Below are 18,958 nucleotides of genomic sequence, written 5' to 3'. Positions count from 1 at the left end.
ATAAATTTGACAACTAGAAGGGGATCATTGGGATTCCTGTATTTAATTCAATCATCAGCTATGTAGTGATCTTGAGGACTAATGTTTGACCTTCAAAGTGATGTGTGAGTGCTCATATATTGATGGCAAGAGACATGGGGGGGATCTCCTCTAATTACATTCTTGGAGTTTTCATCCATTCTTTTCTCTTCAGCTTCACAGTTAAAAGAACAGATGATTTAGTTGTATAATTAGGCTTCTTCCCACCTCAATGAAAGCTGATGGCATTATAGCTAAGTTATGACCCTCCTCCTGTTATCTGGAATGGCACATGGGGTCCTTTAGCTATTATTTGTCCTAGTCACAGACATATATAAACCCAGCTATGCAACGGAATCTTCCAGGTCCAGATATATGATCTCAACTTTAATAATACATAACGCTCCTCGGAGCTGTAAATAGAATTGGACGAAGCATTTATTTCCCAATCTGTTGAGGTTGTAAATATGGGCATCCTTTCCTGATGCTAGCTTGCTAGCATCATTTCAACAGCCCCCTTTGGCCTGCTCACCGCCAGCACTGGCAGCTAGTTCACAGGATACCAGATCTTGAGGTTCTGTGACTCAAGGGTGCCAACCAGGGGCAGTGTTTCCATAGCATACATGAGACCCTGGCTTCGATTTCTACCTCCCAACATGGTAAACCATGGGGGCTATGATTTGATTCCAGGCTCAACAAGATTAAATCACAGCTCCGACTTCATCGAGCATTTGTAGTCTAGTCCATGAAAGCAAAATGGCCAGAGTTAGCATAACGAGTTTATTTATTTGAATCAGAAAGAATTTAAAGAAGAGGAGCCAAATATAGTAAAAAAAAAAATAAGATGGGGAAAAGCAGTTAGTTAAAAAGTTGAGAGAACAAAGTATGTTTTGCTTGGATACGCAGCAAAAGAAGCCTGCCAAGGATGGTCGGCAAAGGTGTAAGCCCCATGAAATGTCTCCAGTGTCCAACCTTCACTGGAAACATGCAAGGAATTTCCTAGCCTGGTCAGGATGGGATTGTGGGAAAGGTTTGCTTCAGGACTCCCTCGGCTTTCATGGCAAGAAAACAGTGACGACTGCAGATAGCTGTGGTCCTCGAAGCTGTCCTCAGTAGCGGAACATACAGCCACTGTCCTGAATACCGACGTTGACCAACACCATGCAATAAATATTACAAGGCCACAATGGCACAAGGAGACCCATCAACTCTGAACATAACAGAAACAGTTCACAGCAAACATGTAGTCATGCTCAACAAGGCAAGCTCCCCAGCAGAAGGGGAAGGGGAGATGCGCATACTTGAGTCCAGTCTCAAGAAAGGAGACCGGAAAGAGGTCACGAATCCCCCAGCAGCCCTGATGGGTCAGCACTTCTGAGAGTTCCCCATCTTTAAGTTCTAGGCACACGAACGTTTCGAGACCACAGCTGCACAGTTCTATGCTCCCCTTCACCCCCTCAGTTATCAAGTGAGCCTCGGGTCCAATATGGGTCTGCTATGATATCTGGCCTGGGGCTGCGCTGTTCCTCATCTGTGAAGTTGAAGCGCCCTAGTCAGTGTTCCGGTCCACTTCTGCTTTCAATCATAAGAGAGGCACTCAGCGAAGAGAAACAAAAGTGAAAGCTCCAGGAAACACACTAGTAACCTAAAGTACCAAATTCTGTCACTGAGAGACCTGGCAGAGTTCCAGGCATTTATCCTTTCAGCAGCCGTGAACTCGGGACACTTTTCACGCCCCATGAATGTGAATTAACACGGTAAAACATGAATCCGCCCAGTGCTCTGCAATTGTCTTCTTAACCCTCCCTGGCACTCAACAACCATTTATTTAAATTTTCTACCTCAATAAATCCAGCTGAGATTGCATGCTCCACCCGCCCCCCAAGAAAAACCAACAACGAAGTCCGCAACGCCACAAATCACACCTAAGCTGCGCGTCCCGCTTTAGGAAAAGAGCGAAAAGGGAGCAGAAAGAAAATCCGAACTGGTCCGATTCTGTCTGCCCTCACCACGCGGTGGTCGCCAGGAGCAGCATCGGAGCTAACTGTTTTACAACTTAGGAAAAGCTGCGGTCTCTCAATTCTGTCAATTGAATGGAACCCTGGGCCGCTGGAGCTAGGCGAGGGCAGGCAGTCGGGTACCCAGCAGAAGGATGGAGCACGCGGCCCGCACATCCCGGATCAACGGATCCTGGCGGGAGGATGCTCTGAGCACCTCGGCCTCCCGCTCCCGAGGACCGAGAGACGGGCGCGCACGCGCGCACACGCACCACGGCCTTCGCCCGGAGTTGTGTCTCGTCTCCCTTTTGTTTTTCTCCCTTCCCGGTCATGAGACCCGGAAGTTTTTTTTTTTTTTTTTTTTTTTTCAGTCCTGTCTCTCTCCCCTTTCCACCCCCCTCCCCAATCTATCACATGGCAGAGCTAGAATAAAAACAGAAAAATGGCGACGGTCACGTTGTGGCGAGCCTTGCTGCGTCATTAGATAATCCTCATGCAAATAGCGGGAAGAACAAAGGAAGGGGGGCCCGGGACCCCCGAGGGCGCAGGTGGGTGCGGGGCGCGCGCGGCCGCGGGGGCGGCGTCCGTGTGCGCGCTCCGGGTGCTGCGCTCTCGGCCCCCGGGCTGACGGCGCGCCCCGGCCGGCCCGCCGGGCGCGGAGAGCGACTGTGCGGCGCGCGCACGGCGCTCGCACCCGGCCGGCCGGGTGCCCCGTGGCCCGGAGGCGGCGGCGGCGGGGGCGGAGGCTGCGGCCGGACGCCCAGGAGCGCACGGCGCCAGCTCGGGGAGGCGGCGGACAGCGCGGGGCGGCGGCGCGGGGCCGGGCTGGGAGCTGTGGCGCACTCGCTTTTCCCCACCCCCGCCCGGTGGCTGGGCGCTGGCGCGGTTCCCTCGCCGTCCCGCGGCCGCTGGAAATAGAGCCGGGATGTTGTTTACATGATGGATCCGGCGGGAGGAGTCTGCGAGGAGGAGGCGGAGAGAGGAAGAGAGGAGTCCCCGCGGCGGCGGCGGCAGCGGCGGGCCGGGGTGCGGGCGAGCCCCGCGCGGTCCCCGAAACCAAGACGCGGGAGCCCAGGGTAGGCAGGCGGAGGGCGCGGGCTGCGGGAAGGCTGTCAGAGTGGGGTTTGAGGTTCGTAGCCTGTCGCGCAGACTCTCGGGGACAGGGAGAAGGAGAGAGGACAGAGGGTGGGAAAGCCTCGGTTTCCCCGCACGTTCGGGAACGCCTCCCCCCCCCCACACGCCTTCTTCCATCCCCACTCTTTCCCGCTTCTCCCTGGACTCACCTGTTTATTTCCATCGCTCAGAGCTCTGGGTTTTTTTTTGTTTTGTTTGTTTTTAAGCGTGGGCCAGGGGGGCTGGGTTTGTTATTATTATTAGCAAGATTATTGGGGAGGTGAGAGGGTGTTGCTGTAATCGATGCTGGTCCAGGTCGGTTTTCAGGGAGGGGGAGGGGACTTGGCGGAGACCCTGGCTCCTGGCCGCAGCTGACCCCGGGGCTCCTCCCCTCCTTCCCGGTGAGGAATCCTTTCCCTTGCTCCGTCCGTCCGCGTAGCCAGCTGCCACCTTCCTGGAGAAAGACCACACCTATGCTTCTTCCCGCTTTGGAGGCGAGGTGAGCTAAGGAGCCAGGCAGTAACCTGCCCACCAGGGCTTGGCCAGACCTCCACACCCCAGAATTGGTAAAAAGGGCGCTTCTTTTCACCTGCTGATAGCGTTTGCTACGTCAGCCCTCTAACCCCCAAGAAGTTGCAGTTTACAGTTTACGTTAGAATTTGTCTCCTTTTTTTCACCCTTTTCCTACATCACCAGCAATAAACTGTTGGGCTTAAGTTAAGAGAGAGAGAGATGCCCCTCGCCCTCAGGGGGCTTTTTTTCTTTTAAATTCCACCGCGTGTCTTCCACTCAGATCCGCACTTCCCCTGTCTGCTCTACTCTTCCGCTAAACTTAGCCCAGAACCAGGCCCAAGCTTTTATTCCCGGTGGGCCGCACCCTGGCCCCTTAGCCGTTCTCCAGAGCCAAATGCCTCCCAAGCCGAAGGCACACCCAGCCCCAAGTCGCTTACGGGAGGGAGGGAGAGAGAAGGGATTGGGGGGGGGGGTGTCCTTGGGTTCCGCTTCCGAATACCCCAGCAGGCTCCCTGGGAGCCTCCTACATGTAATTCCTAAATTCTTCCTCACAGCTGTTTCTGCAGCCCCCCCTATTGCTCCTGGCCTTAGAGATGTTTGGAGGACGTGGGTGGAGAAAGCTAGTCATCCCCCTTTTCCTAGAGTTAGGCATTTTTTCTCCTGTATCTTTTCATTTATTACGTTTCACATATAAAATATGCAAGTGTGATTGCCCCGCTATTGGAATTCATTTTCTTCCTGGCTAGTGACTCACTGGGACTCCGGTGGGAAGGGAAGGAGGGGAGAATGAAAAGGGAGCACTCCGAGTCATTCGCCGCCTAAGTGGCCCCCGGAGTTGCCAGAGAAGACCCTTCTGAAAAAGCCACCTCTCCCTTCCATGACATCACCACCTAAACCCTTCCAACTTGAGCTTCAGAACAGGAAGAAGGCTCAAAATAGAACTACCTTAGGAATCCAGCTCCTTCGTGAGATCAACTTTTAAACCAGCTGCGGGGGGGGGGGGGGAGGAGACGGGACTGGACGGGAGACGGACGAAGTGAACTTTGACACTGAGGGGGAGGGGGGAGAAAGTTGTTGGAGTGTTGTTAGTAAATGCTTTTCTCCAGGTAGGCTGGGATGCCGAGGCTAATGAATGAGAATTTGGTGTGGTGTATGTTTGTTGTTATTCACATGTGGTGGTGTGTAAACAGAAGGTCATTTCTGTGGCGAATGCTCTACCATCCGATAGATCAGCCCTGGTAGAGAAGCTAGGAAGGGGTGCTTGAGGAAGCCAGGATGCCAGTCCACAGTGACAGCTGTTCTGTGTAAGTTGAGAGGCTTAGTGTAAACAATGATTGTAACTTTCACGGGGTGACTAACGTCCCAGACAAAGAAGCCTAGTGTCCAAGTTTCTTTCCTTTTCCTTGGAAATTAACACCGGTATCTCTAATTTTTTTTTTTTTTCAAGACAGAAAGGTTTCTCTGTGTAGCCCTGGCTGTCCTGGAACTCACTCTGTAGACCAGGCTGGCCTGGAACTCATAGATGTGCCAGTTTCTGCCTCCCAAGTGCTGGGATTAAAGGCATGTGCCACTAGGCTTGGCTGGTGTCTCTAAACGAATGTTTCCATTATGCCCCTGAATTGCAGTTCCCCATTCTCCTTACCAAGCAGGCTTTCCAGAAACAGCTGTGTAGTAACCAAGTATTATAGGAAATGAATACACTAGAACACTTCGTATATACTGTAGCAAGACTTGTTGGTTACTGGGGTGTGGGAGCCCGTTTTCGGGTTCCTCGTGGCTTTACCCAGCAGGTCTGAATAGAGGATGATCAGGACCACGGGCCTGAGTGCAGGTGTCTGAGATGGTCTGCACTTGGCTGTGCTGGGGGAGGAGGTCTTTTGCTCCACCCCTTGGCGTCTCTATAAAAACCCTGGGCCAGAGACAGTTGGGGCCCGTTGGAATAGGTTCCAGGCCCTCTTGAGGTTATCCTTTATTTTCTGTCTATCTCCGCGATATTCTCCGCAATAAATCCTTCTATCTAATATTTCCTGCTGATTGCACTCAAGAAAACTCTGGGGAACTGTGGGGGTGGTGGGTAAACGCCCCACACTGGGGTAACGTCTTTTATTCTGATTCATGTTTAAAAGAATCCAGGTGACTGACAGGGTAGTACCTGTCACTACAGTAGCCCCTAGCAACCCTAGGCATCAGTCATGGAAAAATCCAGGGGGGCTGATGACTGATGTTTTAAACTTATTTCATTTTTAAAATCCATACTTGACTCAGGTATTGGAAACTGAAGTATGTTTGGGAAATAGACATTAGCATGTGTGTCTACTTTTTAAACCACATATACTTTGGAATCTAAATATAGATTAGATGTCTCTTGAAAATTCAGTACTGGAATCAAGATATGCTTTAAATGGAAGATACAGTGCAGATTGTTGAAGACAGTATAGAAAAGAAAGACAGATTATTAATATGTCCCTTACTTCATCTCCTGGTGTTTATTTGGCTGGCTGGTTGATTGGTTTTTTGAGACAGGGTTTCTCTCTGTGTAGCCCTGGCTGTTCTGAAACTTTCCTTGTAGACCAGGCTGGCCTCAATTCCAAGAGATCCTCCTGCCTCTGCCTCCCAAGTGCTGGGACTAAAGGTGTACCGACCACCACACCCAGCTAATTTTAGTTTTTAAAAAATGTGGCTACAGAGAATTGAAAGGCATATATGAAACTTTGTAACTTTTGTAAGTCTTCCTTTGTTTAACACCCTAACTGTATTGGGGGATACAGTGACATTGCATCGGTAGATGGCATGCCTTTGGGGGGCTACTTTGGTTTAGGCATTCCATCTTTATGGTCATGGGTTGATTGCTAAGAGCTTCATCCACTGTCTACTTTCTACTGCTGTGGTGCATGTCAAGACTTGAGGACCCAAGCACATGGAAATAGTACTTTATCTCAGAGCTCCTAGTGTCCGCTTTTCAGGAGGTTTAAAACAAACAAACAAAACGGAAAGGTTTTACAGGGGCTAGCAGTGGATTGTGGGAAGTTTTCGAGAAGTGGCCTACCTCCCAGCAGCTGCTTGTTTAAGAAGGAGTAACAGAATGTATCAGGAAGCCCCGGGGGACATGGTCGCAGTTAGGACACATGTGGATCATCTTGTCAGTCCACTGTTACCTTTCTTGTCTTTCTTTTTAATTTAATCTCTGCCCCTACTTCAGGCCTCCTAGGATCACCTACTCCCAAAAACTCCTAAAACCAAAGAATAAAGAGCACTTGCTTTGGAAGGCTTTGTTTTGTCTCAAGAAAGTCAGTAATGGCACTGGGAGGGCATTGGTTTGCTTGTTTGTCAAGACAGGTTTTCATTATGCAGCCCTGGCTGGCCTGGAATTCACTACATAAACCAGGCTGGCATCAAACTTGGAAATCAACCTGCTGTCTTCTTATTTTATGAATGATAACTGTCCAATATGATACAAAGGAAGGAATCAAATATGCAATTTGGTTGATAACCAGAGAAATGAAGAGCCAATATTTGCTGAACTTGGGGGCATGACTGATAAGTGCCGTGAAGGGACATGAAAAGAACATTGTGTGACTTCGGAAAGAGCCGACTGGTTATTACCCACACACAGTGTCAGGGTGTGCAGTGTCCTCTCTTGAGAGAGATGTCACTGTGGCATGCCTTACCAGTAGAGATGTGCTCATTTCACAGGTGGAGGGGTAGAAGTGAGAATGGTGGACCCCGCAGAGAAGTGGCGTGTGATTATATTTATGGTCTAGCCAGAAGGCTCTGGAATTGGAGATCAGTGTTAAATCTTTGGTATTATCCCCTTTATCTGTGCATTAGGGGAATTTCAGAACCTAAGACCCAACATTTAAATGGCAGTGCTGCAGTAAAGAGGACACCGTAGACCAACAGAAAACGATCAGACGTTTTTAAGGATGCCTAGTGGTGGGTGAGCGTTCTGAAGCTAACTTCTTTGATAGGCGTGGTTTGGTTATGTAGACCAGGATGCCCATGAACTCCAGATCATCCTGCTGGAACCTTCTAGTGCTGGGATTGTGCCTAGCTACCACTGATCTTTTTTTCTGTTTGTAATGAGTAACTTTGTAAGAGAAACTATTTGGTTGACTGGTTGCTTTTACTGTTATTATTTGTAAGTCTTTTAAAAAACATTTTAGCTTTTATTCTTATTGTATATGTATGGATGTTTTGCCAGCGTGCATGTCTGTGTACCGTGCCAGAATAGGACACCAGATCCCCTGGGGCTGGAATTACAGACCATTGTGAGCTGTCTTGTGGGTGCTGGGAATTGAACCCAGGTTCTCTGGAAGAGCAACTGTGCTCTTAAGTACTTAGCCATCTTTCCAGCCCTTGTTATTATTAATTATTATTGTTGTTATTGTTGTTGTTGTTATAAGATGGGGTCTTGTTCTGTAGCCTAGGCTAGCCTTAACTTACTGTGTAGCCCAAGCTGGCTTCAAACAAATGAGTTCTTTTCCTTGGCCTCCCAAGTGCAGGGATTCCTGGTGTGTACCAGCACACACTGCCTCAGTTGGTATGGTTTTGATTACTGTAAAAGCATATTCTATAGAGGTAAACACAGAGTGGAAATAACTTGTGAGTAAACTATAAAATCTAAATTCTGGATATAAAATGCAATCCAAAGCAGAGTCAGAAAGTAAAGTAATTTGAGTAGACTAAATACGTTTACACTGAGTACATGTATTAAAAGGAAAAGCTTTTAAAAGGGAGTGTGTGGGTCAATTTACTTATTTTTTAAAAAGTCTCTTAGAGCCCTTTTGGACCAAAATCATGATGAGCTCAAGGAACAAAGCTTATTTTTCTCTGCTTGTTTTACTTTACTGTCTTAATTGTTCTTATTAAATTGTGTGTGTGTGTGTGTGTGTGTGTGTGTGTGTGTGTTTTCTGCTATTCGTGAGCCATGGCACTTTTGTAGAGGTCAGAGGGCAGTTTGTAGAACTGTTACCATGCTAGGTCCCCAGGGATGGAACTTGGGACATCAGTCTTCGCAGCAAGCAGCTCTGCCCATGGAGCCATCCTGCCAGGCCTCTGCCTGTGTGGCCTTGTGCATGTCTTCTCTGAAAGGACGTTTGCTTGTTCTCATCCACATGGACCGGCTCCTATGCAGCATGAGCCCTTTTGTGAGGCCAGTCCTCGGAGTGGATGGAACAGTGATGCCCTTCGGGTGGGGGTTGTGCTTGAATGTCACGGCTGGTTTGAACTGGACTTTTTGCCTTGACTTTTAACTAATCTTTCTCCTTAAGGGAGAAAAACAAAAACAAAAACCTGTAACCCTCTCCAGGGTTTCCCACAAGTCTTTGGCACAAGTTAGTTTCTTTCTTTTCTTTCTTTTTTTTCTTTTGATTTGGTTTTTTGAGACAGGGTTTCTCTGTATAACAGCTCTGGCTGTCCTGGAACTCGCTTTGTAGACCAGGCTGACCTTGAACTCACAAAGATCCATCTGCCTCTGCTTCCTGAGTACTGGGTTTAAAGGTGACAGCACACCCAGCTGACAAGTTAGTTTCTCAAAGTGCAGTATGGCAGAGGTTGCAGCAGGTGCATCCCACATGTGCATACTGCATGCTCCAAGCAGGCAGGTGCTGACATCTAGCCTCCTGCTGCTAATACGTTGGTGTAATATTGGACATTGTCAGTGAGCTGGCTTACGGTTTTCAAGTTAAAGGGATTGTGAATTTAAGGTAGCCAGCAACAGTTTTAAAACTTTCTAACTTACGGGCAACTTCGTGTGTCTGTAGTCATGTACTATACAGTCAGTATTTAATTGGTTTTAGGTCATGTGTTAATTTTTTAGCTTACAGAGGGCAGGGGAACAACATGTCTTCAGTCTGACCATTTGTATTCTGTGTCACTCGGGCAAAGTCTAAGGCACAGCAGTCAGTGAACAACTTGGGTTTTAAGAAATTTTGTACCTGTATTATTAAGAAACTGGTTCTTTTTCTTTTTCGTTGCTGTGTTTTTGTCTTTGGTGAGGTTAGTTTTGTTTTTTGTTTGTTTGTGTGTGTGTTTGTTTTTGAGATAGGGCCTCTCTACTTCACGTTGGCCTAGAATTCACTCTGTAGCTTAGGCTGACCCGGATCTCAAAGCAGTCATCCTGCCTCCCGAGTGCTGGGTTAAATAGGCGGGAAGCACATGCGTGGCTGTCTTGTCATTTTTCACATGAGAACTGAGTTAACCATCCGGAGGAAAAGCTCACCATGTCACTGGCTTTGTTCCTCTCTTACGGTCTGCAAGACTTGCCTGCTGTGGCCTGAGTATCTGTGTGCTCTCATTTGCAGAAGAGAAATATATTGAAGGAGTCTTTCTGGTTTAGCTTTACAAGAATATACATTTATAAAGGGAATTTCCAAGAAGAAACAGTGTAAGATTCCATTTTGAGGTACTGAGAATTGGACCTAGGGCCTCACGTAGGTGAGGCAAGCCACTGAGCGACATCCCCAGCTCTTTTTGATTCATATTTGGAGATGGGGCCTTACTAAGTGGTCTTCTGCTGCTTGCCTCTTGCCTTTGCCTCCCGAACGTTGAGACTGCAGACATGCCAGCACAAAGGGCCATTTTGCAAACCCATGTTTTTATGAGACTTCTTTACAATTGGTTTGAGACAAAATTTAATACTCACACAATAGTGAAGTGCTTGGCTTTTTTTTCTAATTTAAGTATGAAAATAGTGAAAGAAAAAATAAGTTAAAAAAGGAAACATGTAGTTATTTCATCAGAAAGGTTTCATAAACATGTAAGTTTTGGTAGAGTGAATTTGGCTAATGTAGTGAACTTCAGCAATGACGTACATAACACACATTAAATTCCCTTTGGAGTTGTAGACATCCAGTTACAGTGTTACCCATCCAGGCAGGGACCTTTCTGCTGACAACCAAGTGTATGCTGGAGTTCAAGTATGTTTCCATAAGTGGAGAAGATCCTGTGGTCAGGAGAAATTAGGTGTTAGTATTTTTATACTTTCTGGTGGTTCAGCTTTCCAAAATTTTATAACAATAAAAATAGATCTGTTCACATAACATGTTTATGATTTGGGAGAAAACACGCAACCATTTCCAGGAAACATGGGTTGTGGGATCCAACTCGTTCTTTATTTTGATCTTTACTGCCACCTTGTGTCTTAACTGTGCATTACATCAGTTTGCTAAGACCTGCATGCTATTTTATTTTTATTTTAGCTATTTTTTGCACTTTGGGGAGATTGCTTCTAATTTCCATGGAGGTGGATGATTTCATTTGGATATTACTTTTCTAAAGATTAAGGTCAGTTTCACAGTACATAGAGCTAATTGTTAAGCTAGATTCTTTGTGCTATTCTGGTTTCTGACTCCTGATCTAAAGAATTGGTTCATCCATCCGATTTATGTGAGGCAGAGTTAATGTCTGATCTGCATATAATGAGTCTTTGGAATTGAGCGAATTCCTAATTGAAAACATAATTATTTTTTAAATACCTGTCAAGCTCTGCTGATGCTGAAACGGTTTGAGACATTATGACTGACGTGGAAAGATGGGATGAATCATGGTTTTAATAAGTTGATATTCTGATGCTGGCATTCGAATTTTAGAGACTTTTTGTACTTTCTTTTTTTTTTTTTTTTGAGATAAAGTCTCACTATGTAGCTCAGAATGGTCTAGAACTCAGATCCACCTGCCTCTGCCTCCCTAGTGGGACTAAAAGCATGTGCTACCATGCACACCTTTTTTGTACCTTTTATCAAAAGCAGGACTCATCCCTGAAATAATTTCAGGGTATGTGTCTCAAAGAGACAGCTAATAGTAATGGAAGTGATGTGTATGTGTTGCCTTCTTTAAAAATAAGGCATTCCACCAGGGTGGTGGTGGCTCACGTCTTAATCCCAGCACTCAGGAGGCAGAGGCAGATGGATCTCTGAGTTCTAGACCATTCTGAGCTACAGAGTGAGTTCCAGGACAGCCAGGGGCACACAGAGAAACCCTTTCTCAAAAGAATATAATCATCATCATCATCATCATCAGAAATAAGGTGTTCCAAAGGTCTTTAGCCTTGCTCTATTATTACTGTGGAATTGACATAAACACTAGTGGGAACATGCCATGGGCACACTGACCACTGCCCAGCGGTGTCGGCACATGACTGTTTAGCAGCCAGAGCAGTAGTTCATTATTTGGGAAGGAATTGCTTCCTACAGCACAAACCACAAATATTTGTTAAATGGGCTAGGTTTCTAAAACAAAACATTCAGAAATGTTTGTAGGGGCTGGAAAGGTGGCTCAGCAGTTAAGAGCACTGACTGCTTGCTCTTCCAGAAGACCCAGGTTCAATGCCCAGCACCTGTGTGGCATCTCATAACTGTCTATAACTCCAAGGTCTGACACCCTCATGCAGATACACATCAGGCAAAACACCAGTGCACATTAAAAAAAAAAAATAGCTGGTATACACCTTTAATCTCAGCACTCGGGAGGCAGAGGCAGGTAGATCTCTGTGAGTTTGAGATCAGCCTGGTCTACAGAGTGAGTTCCAGGAAAGCCAAGGCTACATAGTGAAACCCTGTCTTGAAAAAAAAAAAAGAAAGAAAGAAATGTTTGTAAATGGTGTAAACTGAGTATCCTGGCTACTGATGGGATGAATAGGGAAGAAAAAGACCTAATCCAGTCTATGGAAATGGATTGAGGCCTGCATTTTACATTAACCTAGTTATAAGATCTTAGGTAAAACACATACTATCTCAGTTTCTGGGGTTTTAAATTTTTTATTAGACTTTTATCTATGTGTTTATTTGGACAGGGGTTTATGTATTCCTGGCTGTTGAGTAAGTACTCACTATGTAGAGTAAGCTGTCCTTGAGCTCACAGCGTTCGCCCGCCCTCTGCCTCTTGAGTGCTGGGATTAAAGACGTGCGCCACCACACCAGCTTTCTTTGTATTTAATGGGTGTGAGTCTTTGGCCTGCATGGGTGCTTGTGCCCCATGTGTGTGCAGGGCCCGGAAGAGAGCATCAGATCCTATGGAACTGGGGTTAGAGATGCTTGTGAGCCACCGTGTGGGGACTGGGAATGGATTCTCTATAAGAGAATTCATGATCAGGTTCTCTATAAGAGTAGTTTGTGCTCTGTGTTTGTTTGGTTTTTGTTTTTTCTCCTAAAGTGGAATGATTTATTTTTATTTCTATTTTTTATGTGTGTGGGTGTTTTCCTGAGTGTATGTCTGTGTACCACATGTATGCCTGATGCCCAAGGAGGCCAGAAGAGGGCATTTGCTCCCCTAAGACTCGAGTCACAGACAGTTGTGAGCCACCATGTGGGTGCTGAGAATTGAACCCGGGTCCTCTGGAAGAGCAACTCGCACTCATATCTGCTGAGCCCTCTGTGTGTGTGTGTGTGTGTGTGTGTGTGTGTGTGTGTGTGTGTGTCTGTCTGTCTGTCTGTCTGTCTGTCTGTCTACGCTTTTTATTCTTTGACAGTTTCATACATGTATACCATGGCTCTGAATCATATCCATCCCCACCCCCTTTGTGGTTTGGGTTTGTTTTTCTGTCCGTAAGGTGGTCTTAACGATACCTAACCTTGTTCCATAATCCCTTTTCAGATGAATTTGTGAACAATTCATAGTTAATTCCATAGGGTTTTTTTTTTTTTTTTGTGAAAGTTACATGAAAAACACATAGAAAAATTGTCAGCTCGTAGGCAGCTGTGAACTATACAGTCATGTTTGGTGATGGAGCCATGTCTCACCGAACTCGGAGTGACCCGCCTGCCTCTGCCTCCTGAGTGCTGGGATAAAGGCGTGTGCCAGCAAGCCTGGCTCTAGGACAGGTCTTGAAATGTAATCTTCCTTGGAGAGATACTTCCTGCACACATGAGGCTGCGAAGATGCGGCCTGTGAACATGGGAGACATGCCTGGCAAGTGTGTGGTGGGCAGATAACCAGGAGGAAAGTTGAGTTGTGTCTACTCCATTGGTGGGTGTGAGTCCCGTGCTGGCCTTTCCTTCCAGGGTAGTTCAGTTGGTCTTTTCATGTCTCACCCTCATCATCTAACCCCTTTTCTTCTGCATCCTTCTGTCTGTCTTTCAGTCCTTCACTCCACGGGCACCTTTGAAGGGAGTGATGCCCCTGCCGGACATGGTGACTGACAGGCTGCCCTGGCTCAGTTATCACAGTGCTGATGCTGTCCATTCTAAAGGTACAGTACTGTGATAACTGAAGGATGGCAGCCATCTTGCCTTCCGGTCAAGAAGTCTCATCACCGAAGACGGAAGAAGAATGGGAAGGCGCACCCGGGACAGGACCAGACACTTCACAGCACTGCTGTGTTGACCTCTTCCAGGCTCCAGTTGGCACTGGGAAGGAGAAAAACGGAGTAGTTTGCATGGGATGTGAATACCATTGTGCCGAGTAGATAGAAGGTCTGTGAACCTTTGAGTCTTTGGAAGTCCTAAGGACAAATCAATATATCTAGAGTGGTATTGAGAGAAATGAGCCATTTTATAAATGAAAAGGGTAGCTTTTTAAGAGCTTCACACTTAGCCCTACACTGTTAGATGTTCCAAGTTAAATAGGGAGAAGGTTAGTGTTGGGTGTCAAACAGTATTGATGTCACATGAATAAAATTACACCCATGCTTAAGGAATGGAGAGTGATGTGGCTTTTCAAAAAAAAAAATTCATTATAGAATGTCACTTCTACATGAAAATAAATTATTTGATTCTATTAAGTAAATAAGCAGCGTTCCGCACGGCAGCACAGATCCACTTCAGGGATATGAAGTTAGAGGTGCCAGCCCGTGTCAATAGTTGCAGGAAAACCTAGCACCTTAAGAGCATGCGTTTTCAGTCTTCATCTTAAAAAGTACCATGCGTGGGGGCTGTGAAGATGGTTGTGTCACTAACGTGCGGGTGCAGGCATGAGGTCCTAGCACCCGTCTGAAAACCCAGGCAGGGTAACATGCATTTGTAGTGCCTGTTCCGGATGGTGGAGGCAGACAGATCCTTGGGGCTTCCTGGACAACCAGTCTCCCTGAATCCCCAAGTCATAGTGAGAAACCTCAGCAAACAAGGTGGGCAGCTCCTGAGGAGGAACACTTGAGGTCTACCCTGCCTTCTCCGTGCACACACACAAGGGCATGTGCATGTCGACATGCACGTATATGCAGGAAATATAACTGGAATAGAGTGGGGCTCTTAGAGAACCGGGGATTTATCATAGTCTCTCTGTCAATCATCCCTCTTCCTAAGGACACTGAATACAACAAGCCAGTGAGTCACAGTTGGTGACATTGTTTGGTCACAGTTCACTGCAGGGCCCAGGTAATCACATGGAATGCGTTTTTTAGGCTCGAAGGTTAATCAGGGTCCTGTTCCCTCTTCAGAGGCTAACATGTTTGACTGGGAACCGTACTCCCTGTAGATGGCTGAGTAGTGAAGGAACTCAGGCAGTGACTTATATAGAGTCAGGTCCCATCTGAACTTACCTACAATAAGGACCCAGTTGGGCCAGGGAGGGCAAAACCACATTTGACTGTTTAGCAGGTACTGAACATTGTCACTGAGTGTCTTAGACCGTTCCTCTACCAGGACAGAATGGGAGCCATCACTCTCTCTCTGCTGGCTTAGTTTCTTTCTTCTTTCACTTCTGCATCCAAAAAGAAGCCAGAGAGATCCCCTTGGTCACACCTGCTTGGCCAGAAACACACTGACCGCGTTCACAGCCAGTACTTGAAGTGTTTTCACACTCACCATTTCTCATAAACTGTGAGCTAGGCTGCTCTTGATCAGTGATAGAGAGGGAGGGCCCCTCTTGAAATTCCTTTGAAAGGAACTTTTGACAGAAACCCTGAATGAACTCGAGAAAGTTTCGGGATTGGTGAGTCTTCCAGTAATTTGAAACAGTCGTAAATGTCAGTGTTTGAGCAGGTGGAAAAAAGGCTGGAGGAAGGACTGCTTTTGTAATCCTTGGCTCTCGTGTGGCTTTCAGCACCTCCTGGCCTTCCTGTTTTCTCTCGTACTGGTTTTACAGAAATTCATCAGGTTTTTTACTTGCCCGAGCTTGACCTCAGAAGCCACATTCCTGTGCTTCGGAAGTTGCAGTTGTCTCGCTCCTTTGCCGTTGATATAATAAAATACCCTGGCAAAAGCAAATTCAGGGAGAAAGGAGTTGTTTCATTTTATTAAAGATTTATTTAATAAAAAGCCATTTATTTTTATGTGCATTGGAGTTTCACGTGTATGTCTGTGAGATGGTGCCAGATCCTCTAGAACTGGAGTTACAGACAGCTATGAGCTACCATCTGGGTGCAGGGAATTGAACCCGGGTCCTTTGGGAGAACAGTCAGTGCTCTTCACCACTGAGCCATCTCCTCAGCCCCCAGAAGCAGTTCTAGATTATAGTCCCATCATAGCAGGGAAGCCAAGGCCTCAGGAGCTTGAAGCAGCTGGCCACATTCTGTACATAGTCAGAAGGAGAGCCATGAGTGTATACACACTAGTGTTCAGCTTGCTTCTTCCCATTACACCATCCGGGATTCACTGCCTAGGGAATGGTGCCAGCCACAGTGGGCTCTTTCATTTTAATTAATGCAGTCAAAATCTACCCCTGTCCTCAGGCATGCCCAGAAGTCGTCACTCAGGTGATTCTAGGTTGTGTCAGATTTACAAAACTATCACAACAAATTGCCTGTGATTTAGACAGGAGTCAAGCTGGGCCAGAAGTGAGGCAGTGGCTCCAGAAGCCCTTCCAGGCCTAGGGTCTTTGAAAAGTTGGGGGTCTCCAAAAAGCTGGGTGAGGTGTATACCTGTAATCTCTTAGGAGGCAGAAGCATGAGGATTACCCAGGAGTTCAAAGCCAGATTGGTCTATGTGAGCCTGGTCTACACAGTGCCAGGCCAGCCAGAGTTACATAGTAAGATCCTATCTCAACAAGAAGGACACTCCTAAGTAGTTTTTAGGTGTAAGGCAGATGAGTTTGATCCAGTTCCATGAGAAGTTTCTGGGATGCACAGCCTGTTACTTAGATTTGGTTGATATATTCATTAAATATCTGTACACGTCCAAAGGAAGCGAAAAGAAGGGGCTGAGGGAGGTCCTTGCATATCCATATTTGTGGCATTTGAAGATACAATGCTAAGTGAAGGCAGGCACAACTGTTGGAACAGATACTGTATGATTGGTACATTTGAGGATCCTAGAAAAGGTTACTGTTACCAGAGTGGCTCATTTGAGGATCCTAGAAAAGGTTATTGTTACCAGAGTCTAGAGCAGGGAGGAAGTGAGGAATTTGTACTTTAGGCATACAAAGTTTCATTTGAGAAGGAGGATGCAGTTCTGGAGGTGAATGGTGATGGTTGCCCAACGTGCATGAACTTAACCACCCACAGGACTGGCTACCTAAAATGATAAATTTTATGTATATCAACAATAAAACATTTAGGACGATGATGCTGTTGAATGTCCAGTAATAAGACTGTGGCATACTGCCTCAATTTTCATTGCAAAGATACCAGCAGTACTGTTCCAAGTAAGCAGTTAAAATGAGTTGCCACGTCGTTTTGTGTTTAAAGTTCTCAAATCTGTAGCCCCTTGGGTGTATTTCCAGACGTAAGGTGGCATTAGTTTAGTGAAAGAGAAAAACAGGAGTACTAAAACAATGAAAAAAGGCCCTGTACAAGAAGTCTGTTTCTGGCGGCCTCTTCTGCTGGTAAAAGTGAGCAGTACTGGTTTTCAGGCAGTCTCTGGCTTGGATAAAAATTACATCCATCCCTTGGGCCATCGAGATGGCTCAGTGAGTAAAGGTGCTTGACAAGCCTTGTTCAGTCCTCAAAACCCTTGCAAAGGTGCAAAGAAAAACCAACTACAGAGTTGTCCTCTGACCCTTGCTTGTTTGCCCCAGACCCACATCATCTACTTTAATAATTAATGGGGAAATTAAATTATATTCCTCTCCAAAGTAATGAAGTGTAGCATGTTATTTCTTAGGACATAAACATTCAGCATCCATGTCTGAGGTGGTAGCATATTGTTTTATTTGAATGTTTTGGTAATTCAGTTTTAACAAACCTCAGATATGACCAGTTCATTGAAGGGTCATTCTCTTCTTGCTCTCTATCATTCGAGAATGGTTTTCCTATTTTAAAAAATGTTAATTTTGAAAAGGAGAATAAAACACAAGACTGGAAAGAGCAAAAAAAGCTAAATTGTCTTTTTTTTTTTTTTTTTTTTTTTTTTTTTTTTATAGACTAAATGTGAGCTGTGTTAGTGAATGTCTTTGGTAGGGTGTGTGGCTCAGCACAGCAGAAGATCAGGAATACAGGGCCCGCCATTTGTCCAGGAGACCACAGTTAGGGATGTGTGTGACCCCACTACTGTAGAGGAGGAGCCACTTCTCAGGTACTGTGTCTTCAAATGCATCTGCATGAAACTCGATGGAGGCCCAGTTCTTTGAGATGTGGATCCTCTGGCATCCAGGGAAGTTGAATTTGGCACTGCAAGGCATCCATTACAAATTTCTTCATCTGCAGCTTGATGCAGAGTGACAGGGTGACCTGCCAGTGTAAATCCTGGTCATTGTATCCACCAGAAAACCATCTCCAGCATCCCATAGGGAAACCGATAGAAGCAGCAGGCTACATACACTGTCTAGGAAGCTGCTGCTTGTAGCCTAGCATACCAGACCCAGTGAGGAAGCTGGTCAACCTAGTTGGCTCTAAAGAAATCACTTAAAAAAAAAAAAAAAAGCCGGGCGGTGGTGGCGCACGCCTTTAATCCCAGCACTTGGGAGGCAGAGGCAGGCGGATCTCTGTGAGTTCGAGGCCAGCCTAGTCAACAGAGTGAGATTCAGGAAAGGCACCAAGCTACACAGAGAAACCCTGTCTCGAAAAACAAAACAAAACAAAAAAGCCTTAAATCTCAGCACTTGGGAGGCAGAGGCAGGTGAATCTCTATGAGTTCAAGACCAGCCTGGTCTACAGAGTGAGTTCCAGGACAACCAGGGCTATACAGAGAAACCCTGTCTCCAAAAAAAAAAAAAAAAGCAACAACAACAAAAAGCCACAAGTGAGTGTTCATTTGTAGACATCATCCATAGTTGGGATACTGGGCCACCCCTGCCCTACCCTGGGCCTTCTACCAGAGCCATCATGGAATTGGAGCAGGCAGCTAATTCTTGTTCATGCCACACAGACTTCAAACGTTCTGCTGTGCCTAGGACATTGTAAGCCCTTGTGAGTAACAGCAACCTCATTATATTGCGACACACATTATTCTTAGATTATGTTTCTGGGATCAGTTGCTTGTTGAGACAACAAGCCGCTTATGTTTTGG

The 18,958-nt window shown here is 46.2% G+C and overlaps 1 pseudogene; it reads right to left on the bottom strand.

The window, feature by feature from the left end:
- Positions 1-18,217: 18,217 nt before the first annotated feature.
- Positions 18,218-18,344, bottom strand: LOC121827736 (small nucleolar RNA SNORA70; annotated as a pseudogene).
- Positions 18,345-18,958: the final 614 nt, after the last annotated feature.

This window comes from Peromyscus maniculatus, chromosome 2 (genome assembly GCF_049852395.1).
Source record: "Peromyscus maniculatus bairdii isolate BWxNUB_F1_BW_parent chromosome 2, HU_Pman_BW_mat_3.1, whole genome shotgun sequence".
In the NCBI taxonomy this organism is placed as follows: Eukaryota; Metazoa; Chordata; class Mammalia; order Rodentia; family Cricetidae; genus Peromyscus; species Peromyscus maniculatus.
This window is presented reverse-complemented; position numbering and strand designations above follow the sequence as displayed.